Raw genomic sequence first — 17,443 nt, 5'->3', positions numbered from 1 at the left:
TATATATATATATATATATATATATATATATATATATATATATATTTGCCCCAGGGGCATTTCTATCATTTCCCATTTTACGCATATTCACCCTTGTGAATGTGCATGTAACTTTTCTTTTTCTTATTTTCTCTCTTTCCTTTTTCCTTTTTCTTTCTTCCTTTTTTCTTTATTTTCTTTTTCGATTTTTTGACTAAAAGTCAAAGGAGGGGGAGACGTTGGACCCCCCTCCAACGGTTAGATTTCTAACCGTTGGAGGGGCTCCAATGTCTAGTAGGAGCCCCTCCTTTTTGTCTCCTCTTGTATTATAAATAGGGGTGTGTCCCCTCTAATTGTATTCATTCTTTTGGGAGCCTTTATGCTCACCTTTGCTCAATAGATTCAATCTTTTGCATTTCAAGTGTTCTCATTGTACCTTTGTGTACTTTTTTTATTCAAGTGTTCTTTGTATGTCTTTGTACACGTATCTCTTCGTGGAGCTTGTGCTGGTAGTGCACATCTTTGAAGATATTTTTACAAAATTATCTTGCTTGAAGTCTTTAGATGTTGGTTTTTGTGAGGACTGCGTTTTCAGAAAGCAGAAAGATGTTAGTTTCTTGAAGGCTGGAAAGACACCAAAGGCAGGAAAACCAGAGCTTGTGCATACATACATATAGGGTCCTTTTCTTATATCATCTATTGGAGTCTCACGTTATTATATTACCTTCAATGATGACTCTACTCGAAAGGTATGAATTTATTTTTGCAAAATAAATATGATATATTCTCTATTTTTAAGAAGTGAAAAAATCAAGTGGAAAATGAGTCGAGGTAAAGATAAAGTGTTTGAGGTCTGATAATGGGGGTAAGTATAATAGCAAAGAATTAAAGGAGTTTTATACAGTAATTGGGATTCAAATAGAAAAGACAGTTTCAAGAACACCACAACACAATGGAATTGTTGAACGCATGAATATAACCTCGAATGAACAAGCCAAAAGCATGAGGATACATACTGGATTACCCAAAACATTTTAGGTTGAAGTAGTGAGCATAAAAACTCGATCAACCGAGGGCTTTCTGTTATTTGGATGGAGAACTATCAGAGGAGGTTTGGACAAGCAAACACTACAAGAAAATTGTTAATTAGCGACGGAAATTGGCGACGGATTTTTTCCGTCGCTAATTAGCGACAGATTAGCTAGAGATAGAATCTGTCGCTAATTAGCGAAGGATTAGCGAGGAAACAACTTTTATCGCTAATCTGTCGCTATTTAGCGACGGATTAGCGACTGCAATTTTTTGTCGCTAATTTTTATTACAAGAACACCATTTTAGCGATGAATATAGAGAGGGAACTCTTTCGTCGCTAATCCGTCGCTAAATAGCGACGGCGTAGCGACATAATATATTCCATCGCCTTTTTGGTATTTTGAGTTAGCGACGGCTTAGCGACGGAATGTTTCCGTCGCTAAATGTCGCGTAAATCCCTAATCCCATCCCTCTTTCTCTTTTTCCTGTTTCGCTGTATTGCTCCCGCCCGCCGCTCTCTCCCTCCCGCCGCCCGTCGGCTCTCGCCACCGTCCTGCCGCCGCCGCTCGCCAGCTGCCGCTCCCCGTCAGCCTCCCGCCACCGCCCGGCGACGCGCAGGTAATCTTCTTCTTCTTCTTCTTCTTCACGCTGTACGCCCCGGCGATGGCATTGAGCACGCTGAGGCTGCCGACGGTGAAGGTGACGGCGCAGGCACCGACACCTCTGGCCCGCGCGTACCCATCGGCGGCGTACCCGGCGTTGAGCTCGTTGCAGCCGATGAACTTCGTCCCCTTCACCCATGTGATGCACTTCGCCGCTCAGGCCGGCGTCCGCTACGCCGTCGATAACCCCTCCTCCTACGTTCGCAGCAACGTTGCCGGGCTCGTCACTCTCCTGGAGGCCTGCAAATCGGTGAACCCGCAACCGGCATTCGTGTGGGCGTCGTCGAGCTCGGTCTATGGGCTCAATGTGAAGGTCCCCTTCACCGAATCCGATCGAACCGATCGGCCGGCGAGCCTGTACGCGGCGACGAAGAAGGCCGACGAGGAAATTACTCATGTCTATAACCATATCTATGGTTTATCGATCACCGGCCTTCGGTTCTTCACCGTTTATGGCCCCTAGGGCCGGCCAGACAGACATGGCCTACTTCTTCTTCACTCGCAACATTCTGCAGGGGAAGAAAATTGTGGTTTATTGGCGGAAAGATCACCGGGAAATCTCGCGGGATTTTACCTACATTGATGATGTAGTGCGCGGGTGCGTAGCTGCGCTCGACAAGGCCGGAAAGAGCACCGGCAGCGGCAGAAAGAAGAAGGGGAAGGCCGACTACAAGATATACAATCTAGGGAATACGTCACCACTTGGGGTGCCAATGCTGGTGAACGTAGTAGAGCGTCACCTGAAGGTGAAAGCCAGGAAGAATGTGGTGGAAATGCCTACGAACGGCGACGTGCCGTTCACGCACGCGAACGTCACGCTTGCGAGGTTAGAGTTCGGTTACATGCCTACTACTGATCTGCAGACAGGGTTGAAGAAGTTTCTAAGGTGGTACCTGGATTACTATGGCTATGGATATAAAACTAAGAGCATTGTTCACCACCACTACCATAGCAACAAACAACAACAATAGCAATCGTATTTGGATTTGGATTCTTGATTGAATTAGACAAATTCTTTGTTTTTTTCTCTTTATTGCTTAGATTATCTTGTGTTCTTTCTTCGATTTATGTACTTGATTCAATAGCCACTTGGTGTATAGAATTCTAACCATATATGGCCAACCAATTAGTTTATAAACAGGCGTGTCCTTTTTATAAATCATTTGTTTAGAGTGAGTTTTTTTCCGTGGTGACTTCATTTTAAAAAATTGTTTTTTTGTGCAGATTTCTCAACAGAACTCGCTTGTGCCCCGCCACCCGTGGTAAGTAAGTGACAAAAACAATGCAAATCGGGTAAATACCCGTGGTGAGTAAGTGAGGCAAGCGCATCACATGTTATTTAATTTATTGAATGTAACACTTTATTGTTCACACACTCACTTAGTTGTTGATATCTAGGACTGCTTTGTTGGAGTTCGGAGATCATGCTGAGCATGATTTTAATGTATGAATATGGAAGTGTTCTTATTTTTGGAGTACGGAGTCCATGCTATGCATGGTAGTAGTTAGTGGGATATTGAAGTGTGTTTGCTGCAGGTACATGTTTGACATTTGTTTGATATGAATTATTTCGATGTATTGCAATGTTTGATGTGATTGTATCCATGCTTACATGTAGTTACTTTCAATTTGATTATGTCTTTCATGTGAAATTGTATACTGAAAGCATGCTTCAAATGAATGTATCGTGTCATGAATAGTTTGCACATGAAAATATTAAGTTATCAATGCATGCATCATAATTCTTGTGATTGTATGACATCATATATTGCATGATAAATCTGATATTTTCTTCATCATAGCATTCTGATGGTTCTCTTTTAACTGGTTAGGATACTATTCGTAACATCATACGACAGAATGACTGCAAACCGTGAATGGATGTACCGTAGGATAGTGGACAATGAGTTATCACATGAATATATGGATGGTGTCGACAGTTTTATTAAATTTGCAACGGCAAGTGTCAGTACGGTAGATCCCACAGGTCGGATTAGGTGTCCCTGCAAGATTTGTAAGAATAATCGATTTATAGAACCTCATGGCATTAGACATCACCTATACAGGAAGGGTTTTGTGAGTGATTATCAGAACTGGACGTTTCATGGAGAAGAATTTAGAAACGATTTTGATGCATGGGTGAATGTGGTGCACGATAATCCATATACGAATTTGATATTTGATGCTGCAGGAACAGAACTGGGTTCTGCTATGAGTTCTAGTAATGTAAGAACTGCCGTAAATGAAGAATCACCAAACGATGCAGCTAGTAGATTTTATGATTTACTTAGAGATGCTGATGAGCCACTTTGGAACGGTTGTGAGAGTCACACTATCTTGTCTGCAGTTCTTCAACTAATGAATTTGAAGTCCGAGTATAATTTGAGTCAATCATGTTTTGACCGTTTGTGCATGATTGTGAAGAGTATGTTGCCTAAAGATGAGAAATTGCCACAAAATTTCTATCGTGCGAAAGTTATGGTCAACGCTCTAGGTATGGGTTACAAAAAGATTGATGCTTGTCCAAATCACTGCATGTTGTATTTAAAGGAGCAGGAAAACGACATATCATGCCCGTCATGTGGGCATCCTTGGTTCAAGACAAAGACAAGAGGCAATGGTAGCACGAGATCAAAGGAAGTTTCATACAAGTCGCTCCGCTACTTTCCTATCACTCCTAGATTGCAGCGATTGTATATGTCTTCAAAGACAGCTAAACACATGAGATGGCATGCAAATAAAGTTCGACACGATGAAAACAAGATCACGCATCCTGTTGACGCTGAAGCTTGGAAGCACTTTGATCGTACTCATCAGAACTTCGCAATGGAAGTGCGAAATGTTAGACTCAGTCTATGTACAGATGGATTTAATCCATTTGGGGGTAGATCAACTCCATACTCATGCTGGCCAGTATTTGTAACTCCATACAACCTTCCACCAAGCTTGTGTATGAAACGTCCAAATCTTTTCTTGTCTTTGTTGATCCCTGGTCCGACCTCACCTGGCCAAAATCTTGATGTATATCTAAGGCCATTGATTGATGAATTAAAAGTACTGTGGGATGACGGTGTTACCACGTATGATGCCCACAAAAAACAAAATTTCAACATGAAGGCCGCTGTTCTATGGACAATCAGTGACTTCCCTGCATATGGTATGTTATCTGGTTGGAGCACACATGGGAGGTTGGCTTGTCCGTACTGCATGGAGGATTCCAAAGCTTTTAGATTGAGGCATGGAAGGAAGCCTTGCTGGTTTGATTGCCATCGTCGATTTCTACCCAGCGATCATCCGTTCCGACTTCAAAAGAATGCATTTACAGCAGGCACAACTGAAACGGAAGGTCCATCCTCAAGATTGTCTGGCATAGAGATTCTAAGAAGATTGCGATACTTTCCAGATGTATTAACAGATGCCCGCAGTCCTACACCCTTCCGTGGATTTGGGAAGGATCACAATTGGACGAAAAAATCTATTTTTTGGGAACTACCGTATTGGCCGACCCTATTGATACGCCATAATTTGGATGTGATGCATGTAGAGAAAAATGTGTTTGATAATGTGTTCAATACAATAATGAATATTAACGGAAAAACGAAGGATAATCCGAAGGCCCGTATGGATTTAAAATTAATATGTAAAAGACCAGAATTGGAACTCAAAGAGTATAATGACAAAGTACTGAAACCAAAGGCGAAGTACGTGCTCGGACCTGATCAAATAAAACATGTATGTCAATGGTTGAGACAACTGAGATTTCCAGATGGATATGTCTCTAACATTGCTCGGGCTGTGAAGATTGACGATGGACAGTTATATGGGTTGAAGAGCCATGATTGTCATATCTTTATGCAACGATTGATACCCCTAGCATTCCATGATATGTTAGACAAACCTATATGGGGGGTATTGTCTCAGTTGAGTGGATTTTTCAGAACATTGTGCGCATCGGAGGTCGTTGTATCAGATGTAAAGAATCTCGAGGACTCTGTCATCACCACTGTTTGTCTGTTAGAAAAGATATTTTCGCCAGCATTTTTCGATGTTATGGAACATTTGATCATACATCTGCCATATGAACTAAGGGTTGGTGGCCCTGTGTAATATCGATGGATGTACCCATTTGAAAGGTATATGTTTTTTTATATTTGTCTCTTTAATGACAAATATTTAAAATTTGAAATGTATATTCTTGTCAGATGCATGTTCGACCTAAAAAAAAAAGGTTCGTAATAAAGCAAGAGTAGAAGGCTCTATTTGTGAGGCGTACACTTTAGAAGAGATTTCAAATTTCTCATCTATGTACTTCGAACCTCATATTCCAACACGTTACATATGCCCGCCCCGTAACGATGATGGAGAACAAGTAACTGTAGCTGACAAGCTATCGATATTTCAACCACTTGGGCATGCATTTGGTAGTTGCCGATCAAGGCTATTGACAGATCGAGAGCAAGATGCAGCACACATCTATATTCTTTTTAATTGCTCAGCGATCGACCCATACATCGAGTAAGTATATGTATATGCAACTCAATTATAAATCCTTTTATGTTCTATATGTGGATACATGACTCGGTAATATAAGTATTTGTGGTTTGCAGACGATTTGATCTGGAGTTGCAAAACGAAGTTTCACATCTCACTGATGCAGAAGTACAAAAAGAACGTGAAACTAAGCTTGTGGAGTGGTTGAAACAGTTGGTAAAGAAGCTAACATAAATTGTGTACTTATAAACAACACTAAGTTACTTAATTGATCGTGATCACAATCATTGTTTATGTTTGTGCGTAGGTTCACAATGGTGATGTTAAAGATCAAGGAATATGTGATTTAGAAAATGGTCCGACCAAAGTTGTGCAATGCTACAACGGGTATATCATAAATGGTTATCGATTCCATACAAAAGACTATGGTATAAACAAATCAACGATAAATAGTGGAGTGTGTGTCAAGGGTAGCAGCTACGGTGAAAATGAACATGATTACTATGATGTTATAGAGAAAATAATGGAGTTGACTTACTTAGGCATGAATAACAGGGTTACGATATTCAAGTGTCATTGGTTTGATCCAACTGCAACAAGACTCGACAAAGCTTCAGGCATTGTGGAGGTGAATCATAAATCCAGGTTTGGAACATATGAACCATTCATATTAGCCTCGCAAGCTCAACAAGTTTATTATACTTCATATCTGAGTATAAAAAAGTCAGATAGAAATGAATGGTGGGCAGTTTGCAAGGTGAAATCCAAACTATACCCCGAGTATGATCAGTTACAGGAAGATGAGTTAGCTGAAGACAGTGATTACTATCAATCAGATGATGTCTGTGACTTCGCTTATGGTCACGATGTTGCGCATGATATGCATGTCATATCTCCATTGGCCGATGAAACATTCATAGAGGAATGTGATCCAAATGATGTACCAAGTGGATGGGCAAACAATGAAGAAGAAGAAGAAGAAGAAGAAGAAGAAGAAGAAGAAGAAGAAGAAGAAGAAGAAGAAAGTCAAACTAGTGACGAGGAAGAATTCTCAAGCTAGTGAGCAAAATCTTATACTACAAACCTCTATTTAAATGCATTGTAATACTTGATGTGAGTTGTATTGCAATACTTGGTGTGAATGATCATAAATTTTATTTGAATGTATTGTAATACTTGATAGGAATGATTCGAATGCATTGTAATACTTGATGTGAATGATTTCAATTATCTGAATGTATTATAATTTATGCAATTAACGAATGATTTGAATTAGTGCAATACTTGATGCCAATGATTTGAATTATTTGAATGCATTGCAATGCTTGATGTGAATGACTTGATTGCATTGTAATACTTGATGTGAATGATTTCAATTATCTGAATGTATTATAATTTATGCAATTAATGAATAATTTGAATTAGTGCAATACTTGATGTCACTTATTTGAATTATTTGAATGCATTGCAATGCTTGATGTGAATGACTCGAATGCATTGTAATACTTGATGTGAATGATTTCAATTATCTGAATGTATTATAATTTATGCAATTAACGAATGATTTGAATTAGTGCAATACTTGATGTCAATGATTTGAATTATTTGAATGCATTGCAATGCTTGATGTGAATGACTTGAATGCATTGTAATACTTGATGTGAATTATTTGAATGTATTGTATGACATATGTTATTTGTTAGAATATGGTTCGTGGAGGTTATAGTGGTCGCTCATCCAGTAGTAGCCAGGCTCAACCTTCGTCTTCACGGGCTCCTGTGATAGGTATATCATATAACTAATTAGATGCTTGATTAGTTCAAATGCACATTTTGAGAATTTCTAATGTATTTTTTTACAGATGATGTTGCGCCTGTACACGACCCACCTACACCAGTTGATCACACAAGTCAACAGCCAACACAGGAAACAGGGTCTTCTCAGGCTGGCACAAGAAGACTCATTCGAATAGTGTATATCGATAATCGACCGTAAGTATTTTGTTTTCAATTATTGCATATCTTTTAAATATTTTATATTGATATTTACTATGTAACAATTCATGTGCAGCACGAGGTTTGAGCCACAAGAAGTAGTACGGGAGATTAGGAATTCACTTCTTCAACATCTACCAGAACCAGTTGCTCAATGGAAAGAGTACCCAAAGGAGGTGTTAGACGGATTGTGGTCCTCATTCATGGTATACAGTTGTTCCTCATAGTTAATGTGTTTCATATTTAGTTTATTTAAGCAATGTCTACTAACTTTCTGAAAATATTTGTAGGCTTCGAATCGCTTTGCAACTACGGTGAAAGAAAATAATGCAAGGAAGGTGTGGCAGAAGGTGGTTGCCAATCGATTTGCAGACATGCTGCACAATATGAAGACTGCAGCAAAAAAAGTATCTGGCGTAGTAGATGATCCATTACTGTGGAAGGGCCATAGTCCTATTACTATCAGGAGAGATTACTGGGATGAAATGTGCGATAAGTGGGCGGGAGATGCATTTAAAAATCGCTCTGCGAAGGCTTCACAAAATCGACCGAAGATGCTCGAAGCCCATCTACACACAGGTGGATCTAAGACATTTGGGAGCCACCTAAAGAAAATGGTAACTCATCAATATATAATATTAATTTTATAAGTATTGTTGCAAACTTGTGTACTAAATCTTTTGTCATTTAACTTCGCAGGAAGCAGAAAAAGGAGGCAGTGTACCATATAAGGATGTGTTTGTAGAAACACATAAACGGAAGACCACGGGAGTCTTCGTATCAGAGAAGGCGAGAACGACAACGGTATGTATTAATTCTATTAATAATCATTGCAATATATATGCAAGTTATCATAATGTTATCATTAATTATTAATGAATACTTTAAACATTATTTTGTAGGAGGCATATGAGCAACAGATGGTAGAGCGATATGGCGAAGACGCTACTCAGCATCCATCATTTGATCCTACAGCATGGGTGACTGCAGCAGGTGAATCCAAAAAAGGTCGCGTGTTCGGATTTGGGAGTAATATGAACACTTCACCAGTTATTGGTTCTTCCAGTTACGGCTCACCGACTTCTTGCGCCGACATAAGCTCCAAGCAGCCGACTATTCTTTCCGGTGATGATGTACGCGAGATCATTAATGAATCACTGAATAACTACTTCCAATACACCGTCGCCCCCTTTCTCCGAAATGAGATCAAGGCCGCTGTTCAGGATAGGTGATCTTCGATTCCAGGTCCCTCTCAGGTATAATCACATATATAATTTTTTTGACTGTCTTAAAGCACATCTGAGCATGGTAGAATCACATATAGAGTTTTTCTAGATGCCTTAGAACACATATGAACATGCTATAATCATATATTCAATTTTTTTACTGCCTTAGCACACATATGAGCATGATAGAATCACATATAAAGTTGCTTTGCCTGCCTTAGAGCACATATGAGCATGCTATATTCACATATTCAACTTTTTTACTGCCTTAGCACACATACGAGCATGATCGAATCACATATATAGTTTTTTGCCTGCCTTAAAGCACATCTGAGCATGGTAGAATCACATATAGAGTTTTTTTATATGCCTTAGAACACATATGAACATGCTATAATCACATATTCAATTTTTTGACTGCCTTAGCACACATATGAGCATGATAGAATCACATATATATATATATATATATATATAACTTTTTGTCTGCCTTAGAGCACATATGAGCATGATAGAATCACATATAAAGTTTTTTTGATTGCATTAGAACACATATGAGCATGCTATAATCACATATTCAGTTTCTTGACTGCCTAAGAACACATATGAGCATATTATAATCACATATTCAGTTTTTTGACTGCCTTAGCACACATATGAGCATGCTATAATAACATATACAGTTTTTTAACTGCCTTAGAACACATATGAACATGTTATATATCATTTATGATAGAATCACATATAAAATTTTTGGCTTTGCCTGCCTTAGAGCACATATGAGCATGCTATATTCACATATTCAATTTTTTTACTGCCTTAGCACACATACGAGCATGATCGAATCACATATATAGTTTTTTGCCTGCCTTAAAGCACATCTGAGCATGGTAGAATCACATATACAGTTTTTTTAGATGCCTTAGAACACATATGAACATGCTATAATCACATATTCAATTTTTTGACTGCCTTAGCACACATATGAGCATGATAGAATCACATATAGAGTTTTTTTATTGCCTTAGATCACACATGAGCACATGATAGAATCACATATAGTGTGTAATTTATTTCATTATATTTTGTTTATCAATACTGACTGTTCTTTTCTTGTGTAGGCTGCTAGCGATAATCAGGGTAGTGGAGCTGAAGGGACAGATAAAGACAATGAACAAGATGACGCACAAAATCTTGGCGATGATTAGAGGACGGTGTTGAAGAAGTTCTATTTTTTTTATTTTTCCTAAATGTAATTGTTGAATTATAAATAATTAAACTTCTTAATTTTAAGGTGGAACGATTAATTATTGTAGATACTTGTTATATGAATTTTTTTGTGTAGTTTGTTTTTTATTTACAGGAAATATAAATTGTACAGGAAATAGAAATTGTACAGTTCTCGGTAATTCATTTTTAAATAAATTTTTTTTGATTTTTTTTCGTGTTTGCGACGGATGATTCTGTCGCTAATCTAGCGACGGCATAGCGACAGAACCATCCGTCGCTATTCATATTAATCTAGCGACAGAATTAAATCCGTCGCCAAGCCGTGGTCGCCGTTTAGTACCGGCGGATTGGCGACGGAATATAGCGCTCGTTATTCCGTCGCAATTAGCGACGGACCTGGCGACGGAATAATTCCGTCGCCAGTTAGCGTCGAAATATTCGCGACGTAAGCATACTCTCATCTCGTTGTCGCTAATCCGTCGCTAACCATGTTAGCGACGGAATGTGGTCGTCGCTAATCTACTGCTTTGTTGTAGTGAAAGAGGTAAATTTGTCACACTTGAAAGTTTTCGGTTGTGTTTCATATGTACATATAGATTTTGACGACAAGGATAAATTGGATACAAAGTCCAGAAAGTGTTTTTTCATTGTATATAGTAATGACAAATTTGGATATCAGTTCTGGGATATTCAAAACAAAAAGGTCATAAGAAGGAAAAATGTTATATTCAATGAAAATGTCTTGTATAAAGATAAATCTATTGTGAAATATGACAATGTAGGAAAGGGTGAGCAGGTTGAATTGGAGGAGATCTCTTAACATGATGTCGCAAGTAGAGTTCAGGAGAATCCTGAAAACATTATGCCACAACCAGAATGTAGCACACCTATGACTCAACTGAGGAGATCGTCTACAACATCTAGACCTACTTAAAAATATTCTTTTCTTTGCATTACTTATTGTTGAATAATGGTGGTGAGTCAGAATGTTTTAGTGAAGCAATGCAAGTTAATGATTCTCTCCAGTGGGAGTTAGCCAAGAAAGAAGAGATGACTCATTGCAAGCAAATCAAACATGGGTGCTAACTCAACTACCAAGGAGCAAAAAGACACTTTATAGCAAATTGGTCTATCGAATCAAGGAAAGACATGATGGCAACAAGAGATACAAAATGAGGCTCATTGTGAAAGGTTTTCAATAGAAGGAAGGTATTGACTACACTGAGATTTTTTCTCCTGTTGTTAAATTAAATACAATCAGACTTGTATTAAGTATTGTTGCAACTGAAAATTTACACTTAGAGCAGTTGAATGTGAAAACTACTTTTTTTCATGGTGATCTAGAAGAAGACATTTACATGATGGAACCAGAAGGGTTTACAATGCAAGGTAAGGAAGAGTTTGCGTACAAGCTAAATAAAAGCTTGTATGGCTTAAAGAAAGCCCCTAAACAATGGTATAAGAAGTTTGATGGATTCATGTGTAACCACAGTTTTAATGAGATGTGAGATGGATAATTGTTATTACCTTAAGAGATTTGATGATTACTATATTATTTTGTTCTATGTAAATGATATGTTCATTGCAGGATCTAACATTGAAGGTATCAACAAGTTGAAGCAGCAATTATCAAAGGAATTTGCAATAAAGGATCTAGGAGCTGTAAAGAAAATACTTGGGATGAGAAATCTTCAAGATCGATAAGCTAACTCTTTAAAGTTATCTCATACAGATTATATTGAGAGGGTGTTAAGTAGATTTCATATGCATGATGCAAAACCTGTAGGTACTCATTTGGTAAGTCATTTCAAATTATCGAAAGAACAGTCACCCAAGTCATATGAGGACTATGAGTATATGTCCAAAGTTTCATACACTTCAACATCTGGCAACTTGATGTATGCTATGGTTTGTACCAGACTAGACATAGCTTAAACGGTTGGAGTTGTGAGCATGTACATGGCACATCCAGAAAGCAACATTGGGAAGCTGTGAAATGGATCTTTGATACTTGAGAAGTACCATAGACATGACACCTTGTTTTGACAAAGGTGACATGATTTTGCAAGCTTTTTGTTGATGCAGATTTAGGTGATGATGTTGACAATCGCAAAAGCACCACAAGTTATGTTTAAACTTTGGGTGGCACTGCTATAAGTTGGGTCTCTCAGTTGCAAAAGATTGTGGCTCTCCACCACTGAAGTTGAATATGTTGCTATTACTGAAGCAAGCAAGGAGATGATCTGGTTGAAGAATTTTCTAGAAGAGTTTGGCAAAAAGCATAGCAGTAATGTCCTTTTTTGTGACAGTTAAAGTGTGATTCATCTAGCAAAGAATCCAGCATTCCATGCAAGAACAAAGTACATTCAAATTAAGTATCACTTTATTCATGATTGTTAGCCGATGAGGCATTGTCTCTTGAGAAGCTACATAGATTAGAAAACCCGATAGATATGTTGACCGAGATAGTTACTGTAGAGAAGTTGAGATTGTGCACAACCTCAATTGGCCTTCATGGATAGTAGCTATGTTTCTGCGACATGACACTTAGGGTATTGTATCTGTGTGTTATCATCGCAAAAATTTTTCCCCTCCCTTGCGAGAGAAACGAATTCCGCGAGTCAAACTCGACCAAAGTTTTGAAAATTGTTTTGAAAATTTACTCGCCTCCGTTTTGAAAATTTGCGGGAAAATTCCATGGAATGGGATCCGCCTGTCGGTACGAGGTTCAACCGTTCCTGGCGCCTTTACCAGGGGTAATTGAACCAAGGATCAATTACGTGCTTTAACTTGACTCAAATATCTAAATTATGCTCTATTTTTCCTAGAATGCACAGAGAATCAGGCTTGTGCTATGAAATTTTTAAAAAAATGCAAGTTTGAGAAACTATGATGTTTGCTTTGAAAAATTGAAATGCATTTGGAAAATGATTGGAAAAGTGCTTGAAATTGGAGTTTTTGGGAAAATCATTGAATTTCATTGGAAATCAGAAATTTGCATTGAAAAGTGATTTCTCAGGAAAACTTGAAAAACTGAGAAAATTGGTTTTGAGATTGGAAACTTGGAATTGCTTTTATGAGAAAATGGATTTGAGAATCTTGAGAAAATCTAAGAAATTTATTGGAAAATGACTTTTGAAATGGAAAATGAATTCTCAGGAAAACTGGAAAATATGAGAAAATCGATTTATGAAAACTTGGGATTTTGAAATTTGAGAATTTGAAAACATAGGAAAATCTTGATTTGAACTTGGGAAATGCTTTGAAATGTCATTTGAAAACTTAGGATTTTGAGAAAATCAGATCCTGAGAAAGACTTGGAAATTCTTGAGAAAATTGAATTTTCTGAAATTGAAATTGGAAACTGAGTTTGAAAATAATGCAATTTGAATGATATGAATGAATGAATATGAATTTGAAAAGGGAATTTCATTGAGGAATTGGAAAATCCTTTTAAAACTTTGAAAAATGCAGTGCATTTTGAAGTTAGCCTAAATGTGTAGGCTGAATGTGGCTAATACGAAGATCATAAATCTTGGTTTTCTTCGTATTCTGACTATGGCCATAAATACGAATCCCACCGAGTTTATAAACTCCATAAAAGCTTGTGCACGTGCCATTCGTGTAAACCATAGTGAATTTGAAATAATGTGCATGAATGATACATCACATATTGAAATTTGCATAAATTAAACTATATGCAATGCAGCCCTATTCTAAGCAGAAATGTAACTCTTATTCCAAATTATTACATTTGAGATTACATTGAATTGAAATAAAGAAAATAAAATCTAAGTCTTCTTCTTGAATGTTCCTGCAAAACTAGAAAACAAGGTTAGCACAAAAATGTAGGTTTTTCTGAATTTATCCGAAAATATGGGAAATTATCGGATATTATTCAGATATAAACCCAAAATCATACCCCTTTGATATAAACATGAGAAATAATGAATAAATTTTGAAAATAAACTTGAAAATTCGAAATTGGGGTCAAAATGACCAAAATACCCCTGATGACCTTGAAATCAGGGTTTTCTGAAAGAATTTTTATAAATTTTGGAATTTTGAAAATCAAATGAAATAAATCAAACATAATATGATAAAACATGATGATATGCATGAAAATTTATGAAATTAGAAATTGAAATTTCGAAATTATGGTCAAAATGACCAAAATACCCCCGATAACAAGACTATGGCCTTGAAACCAGGGTTTTCTGAAATAAATTTTTGCAAAATGGAAAAATATGAAATGCAAATGAGATTAAAATTAACCCTAATATGATTCTACATGCTTATGTACATGGTAAAAACCTTAAAATGACGAAAATATCCCAAAATATCAAATTTAACCTGATTTTCGCTTCTGAATTTAAAGATAAACTAACACATGGAGCAAATGAACTTGGAATTAAACCAAATTTGGCATGGACACCTAAAATAACCCTAAAAACAGAATGAAGATCGAAAATCTAATTTTTTTGTATTTTTAAATATGGAAATTTAAATAAAAACCCTAAATTTCATGATTTTTGCCTAAAATATTGATTCTAAAGGGGATTTAGGATATCAAACTTCCATAAAAATTTCCCAAATTTTATGGGATGACAGATGACAGTAAGGCAAGGATTTTTGCCTTTTACACTTTCTGTTTTTGACCTATGATCGGAGCTGTGCCACTCCGGCAAGTCGGATCGGAATCCGACGACTCTAGGAAATGAAGGAAACAGACAGGTTTCGGTAGAAAATGTGGTAAAAATGGCAGACAGATGGGAAAATGGCTGAAATTGTGGGAAAATGTCCCTGACAAACATAGGAAGATTTTATATTTTGACACTATTGAGATTCGGGTTACGGTTTGGAAAAGACCACACTATTATCAGAGACCTAAATCTCTGGAATTTCTGGACATTGGAATCTGTTAGACAGAAAGAGAAAATCCGGGAAAAACAATGAAACAGATCCAAAAATTCCAAAATTTTGGGAAATGACAGGAAATCATGTTAGGAACAACTTTAATGTTGAAATTTTTTGCAGACGAGCTACAGATTTGGCGGACTTGATGCATTAGGGTCTGTCTATACCCTGACGAAGGAAAATCGAGATTTTCCCAGGGAGCTGGGAAATCCGATTTTTGACAGAGGTCAAAATTACTTGGAAAAACTTCAAAATTTCCAGATCATTAGTAGATTCAATTATGAATCCGCTATAATTTTTTGAGGTCGATTTGGATTTCCCATGAGGGTGGTGCCGGAGGTTCTTTTCTGCTAAAGCGAAAATTGGAAATTCAAAAAGGCAGAAAACCCGATGTAGGGTTTGATCGGTTTAGGTGGGTTCCAAAACCAGAATGAAACTGGGTTTTTGACATAATATCACTGACACATAACCTCAACTGACATAAATTTTTTTTTGGGATTTAACAATGAACAAATAAACATAAAAAAAACAGTTGGACTTTGTCTAAAACTAAGATTCTGTAGATTTTAAACTATGTAACAATGAATCCTATATAAGATGAATGAAAATAAAAGAAAATGAATTAATCTACATGTATTTTTAAAATAAAATATCACGAAATATAAAATTAAAATGCACATCAATGGGGATACAATATATTCTTTGTTGTTGGCTTGCGAAATGGAAGATCAAATCCATTGAACGGATGGATCTTACCGTTTAGTTAGCCCACACATGTAGTATGTATACTTTTTCTTTTTTTTCATCTTTTTGGAATAAAGAACACACAAAACAAAAGTAAATATTAACCTACTAAACTGAAAACATTCGAATTTTTAAACTCTTCATCTCATAGCATTGAATTCACATATGGTGGTTCATTCACAAAAAGAAAAAAAAAGGAAAAAAAAAAAAGGCCCTACCTTGGATCGTTTGGGAAGAGGCGGGGAAGATGGCTTGGGTGTTGTTGGAGGCTGCAGGTGACTGTACTGGTGGAAGGGGATGGCTGGGGATTAGTCAGCCACTTGGAAGAAGTTGGTTATGGCTGCAACCAAAGAGAGGGAAACTGGATGGGCTGGAGCAAAGGGTGGCCTTTGCTGTGATTGTTGGAGCTGTGTGAGGAAGAAGCAGCTGCCCCTTTGATGCGTTGAAGATGAAGCAAGGTGGGCTGTGGTGCAGCTGCTGGCTGAAGGTGCTGGTTGTTGTGGTGGAGCTTGCTGAAGCTTGAAGCTGGAGAAGGCTGCTGGTACTCCCCTTGTGGTGGCTGCAAGTTGGTGGGTGGCTGACGAAAAGCTACAGGTGGCTGGGCTCTTGCTGCCACCAAAGAAGGTTGTGATGAAGGAGAGAGGGTGTTGTTTCAATGGCTGGAAGCTACAGCCAAGAGGTGAGAAAGAGAGAGTTCAAGGGAGAGAGAGAGAGAGATAGGAAGAGGTGAGTGAAGAGGTCACCGTAGCCTCTTTCTTGTTTTCTTTTTTTTTTTGGTTTTTTTAACTTAGGGAAGATCCTATCTTTCCCTAAGTTTTAGTTTTAATTAGGGAAGGAAAGGGAAAGGGACTCTAAGTGAATGGCTGGGCAAGAGGGAAAAGAAGGGAGGAAGGAAGGAAGAAAGAAGGAAAGAAGAGGAAAAAAGAAAGGAAAGAAAGAAAAGGAGGGAAAAAGGAAAAGGGAAAGAAAAAAATGAAAAAAAATGGAAAGTGGGGCTGGAGGCTTGGGTGACCACCTTGTGGGTCCCACCTCCTCTCTAAAAAAATAAAAATAAAAAAAAATAAAAATCAATAAAAACAAAAATAAACAAATAAAAAGAAGCATTTTTTTTTGAATAAAATAGAAATGCAAATGAATGGGCCATCTCAGAGCGGGTCCAAATTTTGAT

The 17,443-nt window shown here is 37.5% G+C and overlaps 1 pseudogene; it reads left to right on the top strand.

Annotated features, from left to right (window-relative positions):
- Nucleotides 1-1,674: 1,674 nt before the first annotated feature.
- Nucleotides 1,675-2,644, top strand: LOC149837561 (UDP-glucuronate 4-epimerase 1 pseudogene; annotated as a pseudogene).
- Nucleotides 2,645-17,443: the final 14,799 nt, after the last annotated feature.

This window comes from Nuphar pumila, chromosome 5 (genome assembly GCF_984573655.1).
Source record: "Nuphar pumila chromosome 5, dmNupPumi1.hap1.1, whole genome shotgun sequence".
Taxonomy (NCBI): Eukaryota; Viridiplantae; Streptophyta; class Magnoliopsida; order Nymphaeales; family Nymphaeaceae; genus Nuphar; species Nuphar pumila.
This window is presented reverse-complemented; position numbering and strand designations above follow the sequence as displayed.